We start from the raw sequence: 14,872 nt of genomic DNA on the forward strand, positions 1-14,872 counted from the left end.
TTTGATATGATAGTGGAATTACACACATTAGATATTGTAGAACTTATGAGACAGTTTGTTGCCATATTTTAACAGTTCTCGTTACCGTTAGACATCATAACCCTCTCAGACACGTGTTTCCTTTTTGAGCCGCTCAATATCCATCTTTAGCCCATTTGGATGAGTTCCGAGATAATTGAAATTCAAGGGAAGTCGAATGAACAAGTCACTGGTATTGCTAGCAATTTACAAGTCGATTACCAGTTGTGTTTTCATATTAACAATATTTTAAATGATGTGCATAGGATCATACTCATGGCCCCAAACTAATTGTACAAATGTTTACATACATGTACCTGGTTTGCATGTTTTCGTTATCGCATGTGGACATTCAGACCACATAATAGTCCAGTCATATTGTGACAAAATTTTACCAAATTCTGCACTTTTGGTCGAAATTATGTAACTTTGCCTGATAAAACATACCATGTGTGTATAACACGTGATAAATATCGCATATATGCTACGCCGAAAGGCAACATCTTGCTTTAAATGAAGACTAAAAAAAGACAACTTTTCTTTTTCTACACTATTTTAAATGGAACAAAAGGCAGTCTATGCCGCTTTAAGTGCCTCGCCTCAGTTTTAGTACCGTAGTTTAATTAGGTGATTAGTTTCTCCATGCACTGCGATAAACCTGTTTCCAAAAGAACACTGTTTGACAGTGCTCCATCAACCAGCGGTTTTGCGAAAGTGTTTGTCAAATTGAACTCTCAATCAAACTCTTGTAGAGGGGTGCTTTGTAAGCGGCGTAGACTGCAATTTGTCTTATTGTAAATGGTGAAGAAATAGAAAAGTTATTTTCGTTTAAAGTCTCCATTCAAAGCAAAATATTGCTTTCCGACGTAGCATTATGACCTAATTTATCACGTGGTAAGAACACACTGACATATGCATGTTATGGTAAAGAACGCTCAGGGGCCATCTAAATTTCATACAAGATGGTCGCCAAAATCCAAGATGGCCACCATCACGATATATATATTTTGAAGAGGAATTGTCATTCATAAAATTGATTAATGAACACAATAAATAGGAATATTTCACTTAAACTGACACTGTTATTCAAATCAATACATTCACATGTATAACAAACATAAATTTCGACTGATAAACCTTTAACTACGTACTAAATAAGCGTTTTACTGATTACTGATAATACGACTTTAATCGTGTATTTAATAGCTGAAAACGCAAAAATATTAAATGATTGGTGACTGCTAAAAGATTTACGGTGATTTAATATCGTCTCATTAGGTGGAAATACCGTGTTTTATGCACATTTTCTTTCAAATAACTTGGTATCCTTCATATACACCATTGTTTTCAACATTTATTCATCAATTTTGGTATATTGAAACAATTGTATTAATTGAGGTAAAACCCTCATTTTGGGAGTAAGAGTGCATCTTTAAACGAAGTAAAAGGCTCAAAGTATAGCACAAACTGTGATAGATATGTATCGTACATTTGACAAAGACAGTTAAAACCCACACACATATACATTTTATATAATGTGCAATACATAGCAAAACGATCACCTCTATGAATCACTGAAAGAGTATTTAAACATTGAAATTTAGTTTTACATCCTGGCATAGCATCGGATATTAATTATTCAAATTGAATGAGCTCTTTTTTCATTGGCTCTTCTCATCGAGGGGAAACCCCCCTTACATTCCTTTCAATGAATGCGTAGTTTACTACAGAGTGTAAGCATATCAAATTACTTCCTCAATGAAATAGGGCAACTTAAGCAATTCTACTGATAAAAATGTCGTTCTTTCTTTTCAATGCATACATTGCGTTAGTAAATGTAACCTTATGATTAACAAAACAATAAGACATTATATTTGACTTTAGACATTGCACAACAGCACCAATATAGTTGGTTAATTATAAAACATGCATAATGCATATATAGCAGACATGATAACATTATTAAAATAGGGCGTTATATTGTTGTATATTTATTATCAATGAGTAAAACACTTCAGTTATAACTAAATATTGTTGAAAATTCCGAATCATATGATTTTTGGTTACCATACACTATTCCAATGTCTTTAGATCAGTATAATCAATTGTTTTGTCAAAAAGATAAATTTATAACATAGCCATATTTAAAGATGCACTCTCACAGATTGATTGTTTTGATTATTTTTATTGTCTTGGAATGAGACTTTTTTGCATAAATGTCTGGAAACCATTGATATAAGAATGCTGTCAAAAGAGCAGATCGCAGTTTTCATAGTTACGTTTGAAAAAATATGTTTTAGGTCTTAAAGCGTAACTAACGCTTTACAAAAAAAAATATGTCGGCAGTTTATCTAACAAATGAGATCTGCTCTATTGTGATTCTCTTTTGTGACTGAATTGAAGGCACTGATGCCAATATAATCTGATTCTTAGACAAAAATAGGTCAACACTGTCAATTTGTGATAGAGCATGTTTAAAACAAGTTTTTATTAAGAAGAATCAACCGTAAACATTATTCAGTGGCATATCGAAAGACGAATCATATAGGTTATTAGTCTGAAAAAGAGGGCACACATTTTCTTCAACAATTGACTTTAGTTTTACTTCCTTAATGATATATTTCCCATAATGAATACCACTTCAATACCTCAATTACATTTTAAGAACAAATAGTTCAATAGTAAACAATTTGTAAGGAACATAATTGCAAGCTATTATTAGTTTCATACAACAATATTGAAATAGCAAACAACAATAATTTAAATTAAAGGTGTGTTTTTAAAAAAAAAAATACATGCAAAATCTCAATATTTAATCAGTTATTAACAAGACTGAAATATGATGGGTAGAAAAAGGGTTACTTCAATATTTCTTTTGCATTTGAAGATTACTACTCATGCTTAACACAAATCACGCCACTAGACATAAACATTCTACAAAAGGACTCGACATTTAATGTTTTATACTCGAAATAGGAGAGCTTTTGTAAATCGGAATAAATTAACTGTCAAAAAGGCTCTTTCCCATTTTTCATTATTATGAATATTTTTCAGTAAGGCACTTAAAGGGGCTTACTCACAGATGAAAAAATAGCGAAAAAAAAAGATTGTCAAATAATGACATAAACTTGGCATCGATGTGTACAATGCATTGAAACTTACTTAAGTTATTGAAGTATTACATAGTTTACAATGAATTTAAGTTTAGCAGTTATTTCGTATTTTTCCATTTTTTTTAATGGGTATGTCTACCGGGTAGAATTCATTCCTTATGCGTGATTTGCTAGTCGGTGTTATCACGTGATATTACCGAGGTAGGTTTATAGCTTAATTATGTCACCCCTATATTGTTATCCCTGATAGCGCAGTAGGGAAGACATTGGATCTCAAATTTGGCGACGTGTGTTCGAACCCGGTCTCCGACACATCTTATTTTTAACATTTTGGTACTTTTTTTGCAATTTTGAGGTCAAGCGTAACACATTCTATTTGATAATTGTCCTGAGATAGGTTACAGAAAAAACTTTTTGGTGCAAATCTGTGAGACAGTCCCTTTAACCTGCAGGGTTGGAAAATTATAACATTTGAAATAACTTACATGGACCTCACCTGGTGTATTTAAGATTGCTATTATTTGCATATGTATTTATATTATTATTCATTTTGCACAATCTCTCTTTACAAATAACACTAGTTTGTGAATTATGCTTTATCCCTTGTAGTATCTTAAATACAAATTACAAATGCCTATGCATTGTCATGAGGATACATATTATGGTTTGCACGGTCATGAATTATCACTGAATACCTCTTTCATCCCGTTCGGATAATTACATTTGTTATTATGTCCATTTGAAACTCCTGTTTTAATGTTACAAGTCCATTTTTATATTCTCAACTTTCAAAATAGTCATCTACATTTCTTTGACTTTGGTATGTATGCAATTATTCAAGTCAGATAAAATAAGATTATTTCAATAAAATATGTTTTCAATTGTCAAGGCGTTTTATAACTATGAATAGAACCTTAAAATTAGATAAGCTAAAGCTACTTTATTTTTCTAATTTAATATGTATATGTAAATTGCATTTCCTTTAATATATGTATGTACGATGATTATCAGCAGAAAAAAGTTCAAACTATTGTTCCAGCAAGTAAACATCCTGTCAATACTTACTAGTTTAGTCCCTCCATGTGTGCTATATTCATTATCATCAATGCCTTTTATTGTCAATCTTTTTATGTCCCCGAAGGTGGGCATATTAAAATAACACCGTCCGTCCGTCCGTGTGACCAGCTCAATAACTCGTGTCCGGGCTGTAACTTTATCTTGTATGGACAGATTTGCCACATGTGTTTGACATACCAGAAGATGTGTCGCGTGCAAGACCCGTGTCCCTACCTCTAAGGTCAAGGTCACACTTAGTGGTATTCTCAATGGAATGCGGCATATAAGGACATAGAGTATAGTTTGTCGTGTCCGGGCTGTAACTTTCTGCTGTATAGACATATTTTAAAATAACTTGCCACATGTGTTCGACATACCAAAACGACGTGTCGCAGGCAAGACCGGTGCCAATACCTCTAAGGTCAAGGTCAAACTCAGGTGTTTATTCACAATGGCATGCTGCATATAAGGACATAGAGTATAGGTTGTTGTGTCCGGGCTGTAACTTTCTTTTGTATGGACATATTTTAAAATAACATGCCACATGTGTTTGACATATCAAGACGACGTGTCGCGTGCAAGACCCGTGTCCCACCCTCTAAGGTCAAGGTCACACTTAGGTGTTTATTCACAATAAAATGCTGGGTACATGGACATAGTGTATAGGTTGTCGTTTCCAGGCTGTAACTTTTTCTTGTAGTGACATATGATAAAATAACTTGCCACATGTGTTCGACATTTCAAGAGGACGTGTCGCGTGCAAGACCCGTGTCCCTACCTCTAAGGTCAAGGTCACACTTAGATGTTTATTTACAATGGAATGCTGAATATATTATTATGATATGTTATGTTTTTATGTTAAAATAACTTGACATATGTATTTGACACTTAAAGGAAAGATCAACTTTTCATGTACTGACCTTGTTCATAGGTCAATGTCACATTCGGGGACAATCGTCACATTCTGTGACAGCTCTTGTTCTTTCGATTCTTCATCACGGCATCTTCTCTCTTGTTGGCATTGATTGTGCTCTGAAATATATAAAGCATTTTAATTCCAGCTGACTTATGTAACAACAATGTATGATGTCTTATATACAACAAACACTTACACAATATCATACAGGATTTAAAACTAACATATATATACAAACACAAAACAAATCAAAATATACAACAAATGAAATAATATAGTACAAAACATTTAGTTATATTATGGTTATTTTCAACTAAACGTCAATATATTTAGTGGTTTCATTTCGTCCAATGTTTTTCCAATAAATTTCATTCAGTAAATCAGCAGCCAGCCATGATTGATTTTAATCAGGTGAAGCGGTATATATAAACAGTGAATGGCCGAGTTAAGTGGAAGTTTGCACTATTCAATGATGACCACTTACAATGTAAACAGGGGCTAGCCTTGAAAATGGAAAGTGTTCACTTTATTGGTAGACCACTTAAAACTTAAGGTTGTTAGTATGTTCTAACACATAAACTATGGTTATATAAATGCAACTGGGTCACATCGACCCATTTTATTCTAAAAAGGTACATTCTACCAATCTTTAACCATTACTTAAAGCATAATTCTGGTATATTTTGAACACGTTATATTTTTCACTATTTACTCAAACACAGAGTAAATGCCAAAACATTCGTTGATGGTTTGCTGTTTATAAAAAACACAAAATTAGTATAAAACTTCAATGAAACGACAATGTACATAATATAATGTTAGTTTAGAGGTTGAGACAATGTCAAAGGGAAGGGTATACATCAGAATACACCAGGGTATACCCCCAAGTAATTTTACAAATTACTGACCGTTACAATGCCTTGATAAGCACCGCTATTTTTTATAAAGAATAAATGTATAGTGTTATCTGCGGAGCCTTTTTCAATTGTTCCATGTTTCTGGTTTGTGATTGTTTGTTTTTGTGTCTTTGTCTTTGGCGTTTACTCTGTGTCATTAAACGGGGTTTATGTTTAAATTTCCGACTACTGGGCTTGTTTCTGTAGTTTTTCATATATATAAATCAAAATGGCAAAAATAAAATGTTCAGAATATTAATCAAATGAAACAAAAAACCACATTCCTGAAAATAAAATAATATTGATAAAAATTTGTAACAATTTTAATTTGCATTTCTGAGACCGTTTCTTAAACTAAGATTCATTAATGGACTCTCTATCGGTTTGCCATCAAACCTGTCCAGTATCATTAACACCTAGCATCAGTCCATATTGTGATATGGAACAACATAGCATACACTCAAAAACCTTATTATGGTTCTTATATTAAATGTTACTTACTAGACCTTCTTTACATGACATTGTTCATAGTCTGGAAATTTGGCTTCACAACTGTTGCAATATGCTTGCAAGGATAAAAGTAATTCTTTACATTTGGGTTCGCTCATTTTACAATTCCGACGATTTGCTTTTTAAAGGTGGGGAAAATAAAGATATTTTCATCTAAAAATGAACATTGACCTATTAGAGCGATATTATTTTAAAGTATCAGGACGCCTATTCGCTTCAGAAACCGAAATAAAAGGGAAATAAACAATTCATACACTGAGTATTGGCTTAGTTTGTTTGGTCCCCTGTCAGGTTTTAGCAGCATAGAGCGGATAACTAGATATATGAAGCTTTGACCTTGAAGTTTTGAGCAGACGAGCTTCGTTTTTAAAAAACAAACTCGCGTTTAATTTGTTCCCCTCCCGATAAATATAGTTACGATGAAAGGTATTTTACCCATATTTTGGATGTCTGATGACTTCAGGATATATTTATATGCAAAAAGTATGTTTGAACAAATATTACTAATATTCTTTGTTTCGAGCAAACAATATCCATTTTAACAATATCAATTTAGGGTTAGCAGTCATCAATTTGTAATAATGAGGTTTAAAACAATTAGAGGGCTAGTTTATTCATTTTTATATAATGTGATTTTGTGACGGTTTTCCACCTGTTGTGATTCAAGGTTACTCAACTGTTGAAAGTAAATGGAAAGCAAAATAATGTAGGTAATTACGTTCTTACACCGTCTCAATGATCGAGTGATATGCATGATATAAAAACACATTACATTTAAAACATACAACTATTATGCATAGCCGTTATATGTATGGTTATGTTTTAGTAACCCTTGATTCGTTTGCTAGTAATCCAATGGGCAATGTATTATAAACTCCAGATCACGTTTAAATGGATGGGAATACTGGTTTCTTTGAATAAATCAGCTCGAAACCATTTAAAGTATAATTCATTGTCATATCTGAATGCATTGAAACATTATACCATTGTGTAAGATCGTTCGGTATCTTTCCGTCGTCATACGTCAAAAGTTCCCTTGTCGAAGGGAACTGTTCATGTTTAAAATGCTCAACATAAATTTGCCTAAAAACGCGTTAGTAACGGTATTGAAAATGAATTGTTTTATGCGTGTGAATGCATTAGCGTGTGTTTGCCTTACCGTGTGTGTGCGTTATCGTGTGTGTGCCTTACCGTGTCTGTGCGTTAGCGTGTTAGTGCGTTAACGTATGTGTGCATTACCGTGTGTGTGCTTTCACGTGTGTGTGTGCCTTACCGTGTGTGTGCGTTATCGTGGGTGTGCCTTACCGTGTGTGTGCGTAAACGTGGGTGTGCCTTACCGTGTGTGTGTGCCTTACCGTGTGTGTGCCTTACCGTGTGTGTGCCTTACCGTGTGTGTGCGTTATCGTGGGTATGCCTTACCGTGTGTGTGCGTTATCGTGGGTGTGCCTTACCGTGTGTGTACTTTATCGTGTGTGTGCCTTACCGTGTGTGTGCGTTATCGTGGGTGTGCCTTACCGTGTGTGTGCCTTACCGTGTGTGTGCCTTACCGTGTGTGTACTTTATCGTGTGTGTGCCTTACCGTGTGTGTGCCTTACCGTGTGTGTGCGGTATCGTGGGTGTGCCTTACCGTGTGTGTGCGTTATCGTGGGTGTGCCTTACCGTGTGTGTGCGTTATCGTGGGTGTGCCTTACCGTGTGTGTGCGTTATCGTGGGTGTGCCTTACCATGTGTGTGCCTTACCATGTGTGTGCGTTATCGTGTGTGTGCCTTACCATGTGTGTGCGTTATCGTGGGTGTGCCTTACCGTGTGTGTGCGTTATCGTGGGTGTGCCTTACCATGTGTGTGCCTTACCGTGTGTGTGCGTTATCGTGGGTGTGCCTTACCATGTGTGTGCGTTATCGTGGGTGTGCCTTACCGTGTGTGTGCGTTATCGTGGGTGTGCCTTACCGTGTGTGTGCGTTATCGTGGGTGTGCCTTACCGTGTGTGTGCGTTATCGTGGGTGTGCCTTACCGTGTGTATGTCTTACCGTGTGTGTGCCTTACCGTGTGTGTGCCTTACCGTGTGTGTGCGTTATCGTGTGTGTGCCTTACCGTGTGTGTGCGTAAACGTGTGTGTGCCTTACCATGTGTGTGCGTTAGCGTGTGTGTACGTTAACATGTATGTGCATTACCGTGTGTGTGCGTTATGGTGTGTGTGCCTTACCGTGTGTGTGCGTTATCGTGTGTGTGCCTTACCGTGTGTGTGCGTAAACGTGTGTGTGCCTTACCATGTGTGTGCGTTAGCGTGTGTGTACGTTAACATGTATGTGCATTACCGTGTGTGTGCGTTATAGTGTGTGTGCCTTACCGTGTGTGTGCCTTACCGTGTGTGTACGTAACATGTATGTGCCTTACCGTGTGCGTGCGTTAATGTGTGTGTGCCTTACCGTGTGTGTATGTTAGCGTGTGTGTGCCTTATCGTGTGTGTGCCTTACAGTGTGTGTGCGATAGCGAGTGTGTGCCTTACCTTGTGTGGGGCTAACCTTGTGTGCGCCTTACCGTGTGTGCGCGATAGCGTATGTATGCCTTACCGTGTGTGTGCGTTACCGTGTGTGTGCCTTACCGTGTGTGTGCCTTACCGTATGTATGCCTTACCGTGTGTGTGCCTTACCGTGTGTGCGCGATAGCGTATGTATGCCTTACCGTGTGTGTGCGTTACCGTGTGTGTGCCTTACCGTGTGTGTGCGTTACCGTGTGTGTGCCTTACCGTGTGTGTGCGTTAACGTGTGAGTGTGTTAACGTGTGTATGCTTTATCATGCGTGTGCCTTACCGTGTGTGAGCCTTACAGTGTGTGTGCCTTACCGTGTGTGTGCCTTACTGTGTGTGTGCCTTACTGTGTGTGTGTGTGACTAACCGTGAGTGTGCTTTACAGTGTGTGCTTTACCGTATGTGTGCCTTACTGTGTGTGTGCCTTACCATGTGTGTGCCTTACTGTGTGTGGGCTTTACCGTATGTGTGTGTAAACGTGTGTGTGCCTTACCGTGTGAGTGCGTTAACTTGTGTGTGCCTTACCGTGTGTGTGCGATAGCGCGTGTGTGCCTAACAGTGTGTATGCCTTACCGTGTATGTGCCTTACCGTGTGTGTGCTTGATCGTGTGTGTGCCTTACTGTGTGTGTACCGTACTGTGTGTGTGTGACTTACCGTGAGTGTGTTTTACCGTGTGTGCTTTACCGTATGTGTGCCTTACCGTGTGTGTGCCTTACCGTGTGTGTGCCTTACTGTGTGTGTGCTTTACCGTATGTGTGTGTAAACGTGTGTGTGCCTTACCGTATGAGTGCGGTAACGTGTGTGTGCCTTACCGTGTGTGTGCGATAGCGCGTGTGTGCCTTACAGTGTGTATGCCTAACCGTTGATGTGCCTTACCGTGTGTGTGCTTTACCATGTGTGTGCTTTACCGTGTGTTCACTTTACTGTGTTTGTGCCTTACTGTGTTTGTGCCTTACTGTGTGTGTGCGTTAGCGTTTGTGTGCCTTACCGGGTGTGTGTCTTACCGTCTGTGTGCGTAAGCGTGTGTGTGCTTTACCGTGTGTGTGCGTTACCGTGTGTATGCGTTAGCGCGTGTGTATTTTACTGTGTGTTCGCGTTAGCGTGTGTGAGCCTTACCATGCGTGTGCCTTACCGTGCGTGTGCCTTACCGTGTGTGCGCGTTACCGTGTGTGCGCGTTAGCGTGTATGTGCCTTACCGTGTGTGTGCCTTACCGTGTGTGTGCCTTACCGTGTGTGCGCGTTAGCGTGTATGTGCCTTACCGTATGTGTGCCTTACCGTGCGTGTGCCTTACCGTGTGTGTGCCTTACCGTGTGTGTGCCTTACCGTGTGTGCGCGTTAGCGTGTATGTGCCTTACCGTGTGTGTGCCTTACCGTATGTGTGCCTTACCGTGTGTGCGCGTTAGCGTGTATGTGCCTTACCGTATGTGTGCCTTACCGTGTGTGTGCCTTACCATGCGTGTGCCTTACCGTATGTGTGCCTTACCGTGTGTGTGCCTTACCGTGTATGTGCCTTACCGTGTGTGCGCGTTAGCGTGTATGTGCCTTACCGTATATGTGCCTTACCGTGTGTGTGCCTTACCGTATATGTGCCTTACCGTGTATGTGCCTTACCGTATATGTGCCTTACCGTATGTGTGCCTTACCGTGTGTGCGCGTTAGCGTGTATGTGCCTTACCGTATATGTGCCTTACCGTGTATGTGCCTTACCGTGTATGTGCCTTACCGTGTGTGTGCCTTACCGTGTGTGTGCCTTACCGTGTGTGCGCGTTAGCGTGTATGTGCCTTACCGTATGTGTGCCTTACCGTGTGTGCGCGTTAGCGTGTATGTGCCTTACCGTGCGTGCGCCTTACCGTGTGTGTGCCTTACCGTGTGTGCGCGTTAGCGTGTATGTGCCTTACCGTATGTGTGCCTTACCGTGTGTGCGCGTTAGCGTGTGTGTGCCTTACCGTGCGTGCGCCTTACCGTGTGTGTGCCTTACCGTGTGTGCGCGTTAGCGTGTGTGTGCCTTACCGTGTGTGCGCGTTAGCGTGTGTGTGCCTTACCGTGTGTGTGCCTTAACGGGTGTGTGCCTTACCGTGTGTGTGCGTTAGCGTGTGTGTGCCTTACCGTGTGTGTGCCTTACCGTGTGTGTGCCTTACCGTGTGTGCGCGTTAGCGTGTATGTGCTTAACTGTGTGTGTGCCTTACCGTGTATGTGCGTTAGCGTGCGTGTGCTTTACCGTGTGTGTGCTTTACCGTGTGTGTGCCTTACCGTGTGTGTGTCTTACCGTGTGTGATCTTGATCGTGTGTGTGTGCCTTACTGTGTGTGTGCCTTACTGTGTGTGTGCTTGACCTTCTGTGTGCTTTACCGTGTGTGCGCTTTACCGTGAGTGTGCTTTACCGTTTGTGTGCGCTACCGTGTGTGTGCTTTACCGTGTGTGTGCCTTACCGTGTGTGTGTCTTACCGTGTGTGTTCTTGATCGTGTGTGTGTGCCTTACTGTGTGTGTGCCTTACTGTGTGTGTGCTTGACCTTGTGTGTGCTTTACCGTGTGTGCGCTTTACCGTGAGTGTGCTTTACCGTTTGTGTGCGCTACCGTGTGTGTGCTTTACCGTGTGTGTGTCTTACCGTATGTGTGCCTTACCGTGTGTGTGCCTTACCGTGTGTGTGCTTTACCTTGTTTGTGCCTTACCGTGTTTGTGCTTTACCGTATGTGTGCTTTACCGTGTGTGTGCTTTACCGTGTGTGTACTTAACCCTGTGTGGCCTTACCGTGTGTTTGCGTTAGCGTGTGGGTGTTTTACCGTATGTGTGCCTTACCGTGTGTGTGCCTTACCGTGTGTGTGCCTTACTGTGTGTGTGCTTGACCTTCTGTGTGCTTTACCGTGTGTGCGCTTTACCGTGAGTGTGCTTTACCGTTTGTGTGCGCTACCGTGTGTGTGCTTTACCGTGTGTGTGTCTTACCGTATGTGTGCCTTACCGTATGTGTGCCTTACCGTGTGTGTGCTTTACCTTGTTTGTGCCTTACCGTGTGTGTGCTTTACCGTATGTGTGCTTTACCGTGTGTGTGCTTTACCGTGTGTGTACTTAACCCTGTGTGGCCTTACCGTGTGTGCGCCTTACCGTGTGTGTGCCTTACCGTGTGTGTGCTTTACCGTGTGTGTGCGTTAGCGTCTGCGTGCGTTAGCGTTTGTGTGCTTTACCGTGTGTGTGCCTTACCGTGTGTGTGTTTTACCGTGTGTGTGCGTTATCGTGTGTGTGCGTTTGCGCTTATATCCTTTGGAGGTTAATCATATGAGTACACAGCAACCTTCCGAGGCACAATTTACTTCCGAGGTTAATTGTCCCGTTACCTCGGAAGTTTAAACCTCTGAACAGCGTTATAATGTTCACCAGACTCTCCTGGTTAAATATGAAGATTACCTCTAAATAACGTTGTATAGTGTGTCGTGTGTTTGAGTGTGCTTGCACACATTGACATACGAAAACAGGGCGTGGAAAAAGTTTAAAGTCGGGCATGCGCATTGGCTCTCCGTTTCGCTGCGCATGCCTTGTCCGCCCCCGCGGGCACCTGTTAAATTCGCGCATTGGGCATGCGCACTACCATCGACACCTCACGTGGTGTGGGAACAACATGGCGGCTTGCCGAGGTAAGTTGTGTATTATCGATTCTAATGATGGCGGACAGTTTTTCTGCTGTAGGATTTTTGCAAATTGGTTGGATTTTGAAGTGTGTACGTATCAATTCTATTGTAATACCTTTTTATGGAAAGTAATGGATGTCGGAGAACACTTCAACATCGTTCTGTACCATTGTTTTAAGACTGTTTCGTACCACAGCACATGGCATTAGTCATTTTAGAATGACTACACATGGCACATACCTGTACTGTATAATGATATATCATATACTGGGTGAGTACCTAAATCGGAACACTTTCGGCAATATTTGTGAAATATTTTTAGTTAGACTTGCACTACAAGTTCGTGTACAAGTACAAAAACTTTCATCAGCATACTAGGATTCAAGACCAATTGAATTGGTTGATATAAATGGCATTTTTCAAGATACTGCCAATCTGCATGAAAAGTACTTTATTAACCGCACAATCAAGGACTGCCATTTTCGTCCTCGGAGTACCTAAATATGGAACAGTTTTAATTTGTTATTCATTTTCATTTATTCTTTTAAAATTATTGCTCATTATTTTGTTTAAGTAAATTAATAATTTATGTTATTTACAGCTTGTCTTTTTTTGTCATTTTTGTCAGTAAAATTTGATGATTTCAGTAAAATACAGGCTGTACCAGTATGCTGTGATTATGGCAAGCATGAAGTCTTTCCCCCGCGTGCCATGTATTGACATTTGAACATGAAAAACTTTAAATGATCGCAGTTTTTGAAATACTGACCGGATAAATGTGTCCTTTGGAACATGTATCTGAAGCAAGCGTCTTTATTAATTAAAATCGTAAATAACCTGATCCCGATCGGAAAAACACTTTTATAATGGGTGTTCCATATTTAGGTACTGTTCCGATTTAGGTACTCGCCCAGTATATACACTTTATAGTAAGGTTATTAACGGTGTTTAGTACGTGCTTATGTGGTGGTTAAAGGAGATAATAGTGTGTGAAAACTGGCTCTCTCAATATCGAAAACATGCAACAGATGCGAGGTGCCTGATCATGCAGTTAGAACTCAAGAACTGACATTTTGTGGTTTACCAGTATGCAAGAATTAGCAGTCGTGAAAATTATACTTTTGAATTCTTATAGGTTTGCTTGGCATCAATTTTTTTAACAAGCACTGCTATTTAAAATTCAGAATTTGAGCAAGCCCGAAAGACATTTTACCAGTGCAGGGCTTCAGGGCTTGTGCTTATATTGACCACTATAATTATACATTGACAGATATATTTTACGATTTTTGATATGGCAAATCATTCACGCACAAGTTATTTTGTATCGAATGTGGGTAGTTATTCCGATTGCATCTATAAAATATCTTAAAAACAAGAAATATTACCAGATAATGTTACTTAAATAATAGTTCCGTACACAAAAAAAAGGCTGCGGTTCACAGTTTAACAACAATTGGAACACTTCAGCCATGGCCGAGTTGTAACGATTGTATATAAGAGGTCTTTCTCGAAGCTTGCCGAAGATGGTCAAGTTTTAAGCTTGGTACAATTGTTGTCTGTGTCGGTCAAGTTTCGTTTTGTTGGAAAGGTAAATCCTTTGTTTTAATGCATCTAATGCTTGTTTTGTGCAAAATATCTTTGCACTTGCACAGTAAAATATGAATATAAACCTTTATTATCTATTTCAAACCTAAAATGCTTCTCTAAATACAATTTCAATATTTTTCAAAACCCCCCTGTTTTTGCACAAACCCGTATACAAGTTATGGATCGGAAGAATCCCATATAACATGTCTATTATTTTAGACTAGGCAAGAATCTGCATGTGCAGCCACAATCGATGCAGTATGATTTGTATATATATACATTGACAACACGAACATCAACAGAATAAATGCCCCAGATTTGAGTAAAACAAAAATTAATATCAATTTATTTCCTAAATCATGGTCTTAAATGTGCGGCAACATGTGCATGTTGTTTAAGTCAGAAGTCATTTTTACAGTCATTGTTGGAGTACGATTTATTAAAGTTCTATTGCATATCTATCTGATCTGATTAAATTTATTGCCTTTCCTTTTAAAAAGGATGAATTCAGGTGTGAAATATAGAATATAAGTATATTATTATATTATTGCATAATACTAATACAGTTAAATGGAAACTATAAGCTTTCACCGATCTTTATCGTAATGTGAAAGAAAAAGTAAGA

This window comes from Mya arenaria, chromosome 15 (assembly GCF_026914265.1).
Source record: "Mya arenaria isolate MELC-2E11 chromosome 15, ASM2691426v1".
NCBI lineage: Eukaryota > Metazoa > Mollusca > Bivalvia > Myida > Myidae > Mya > Mya arenaria.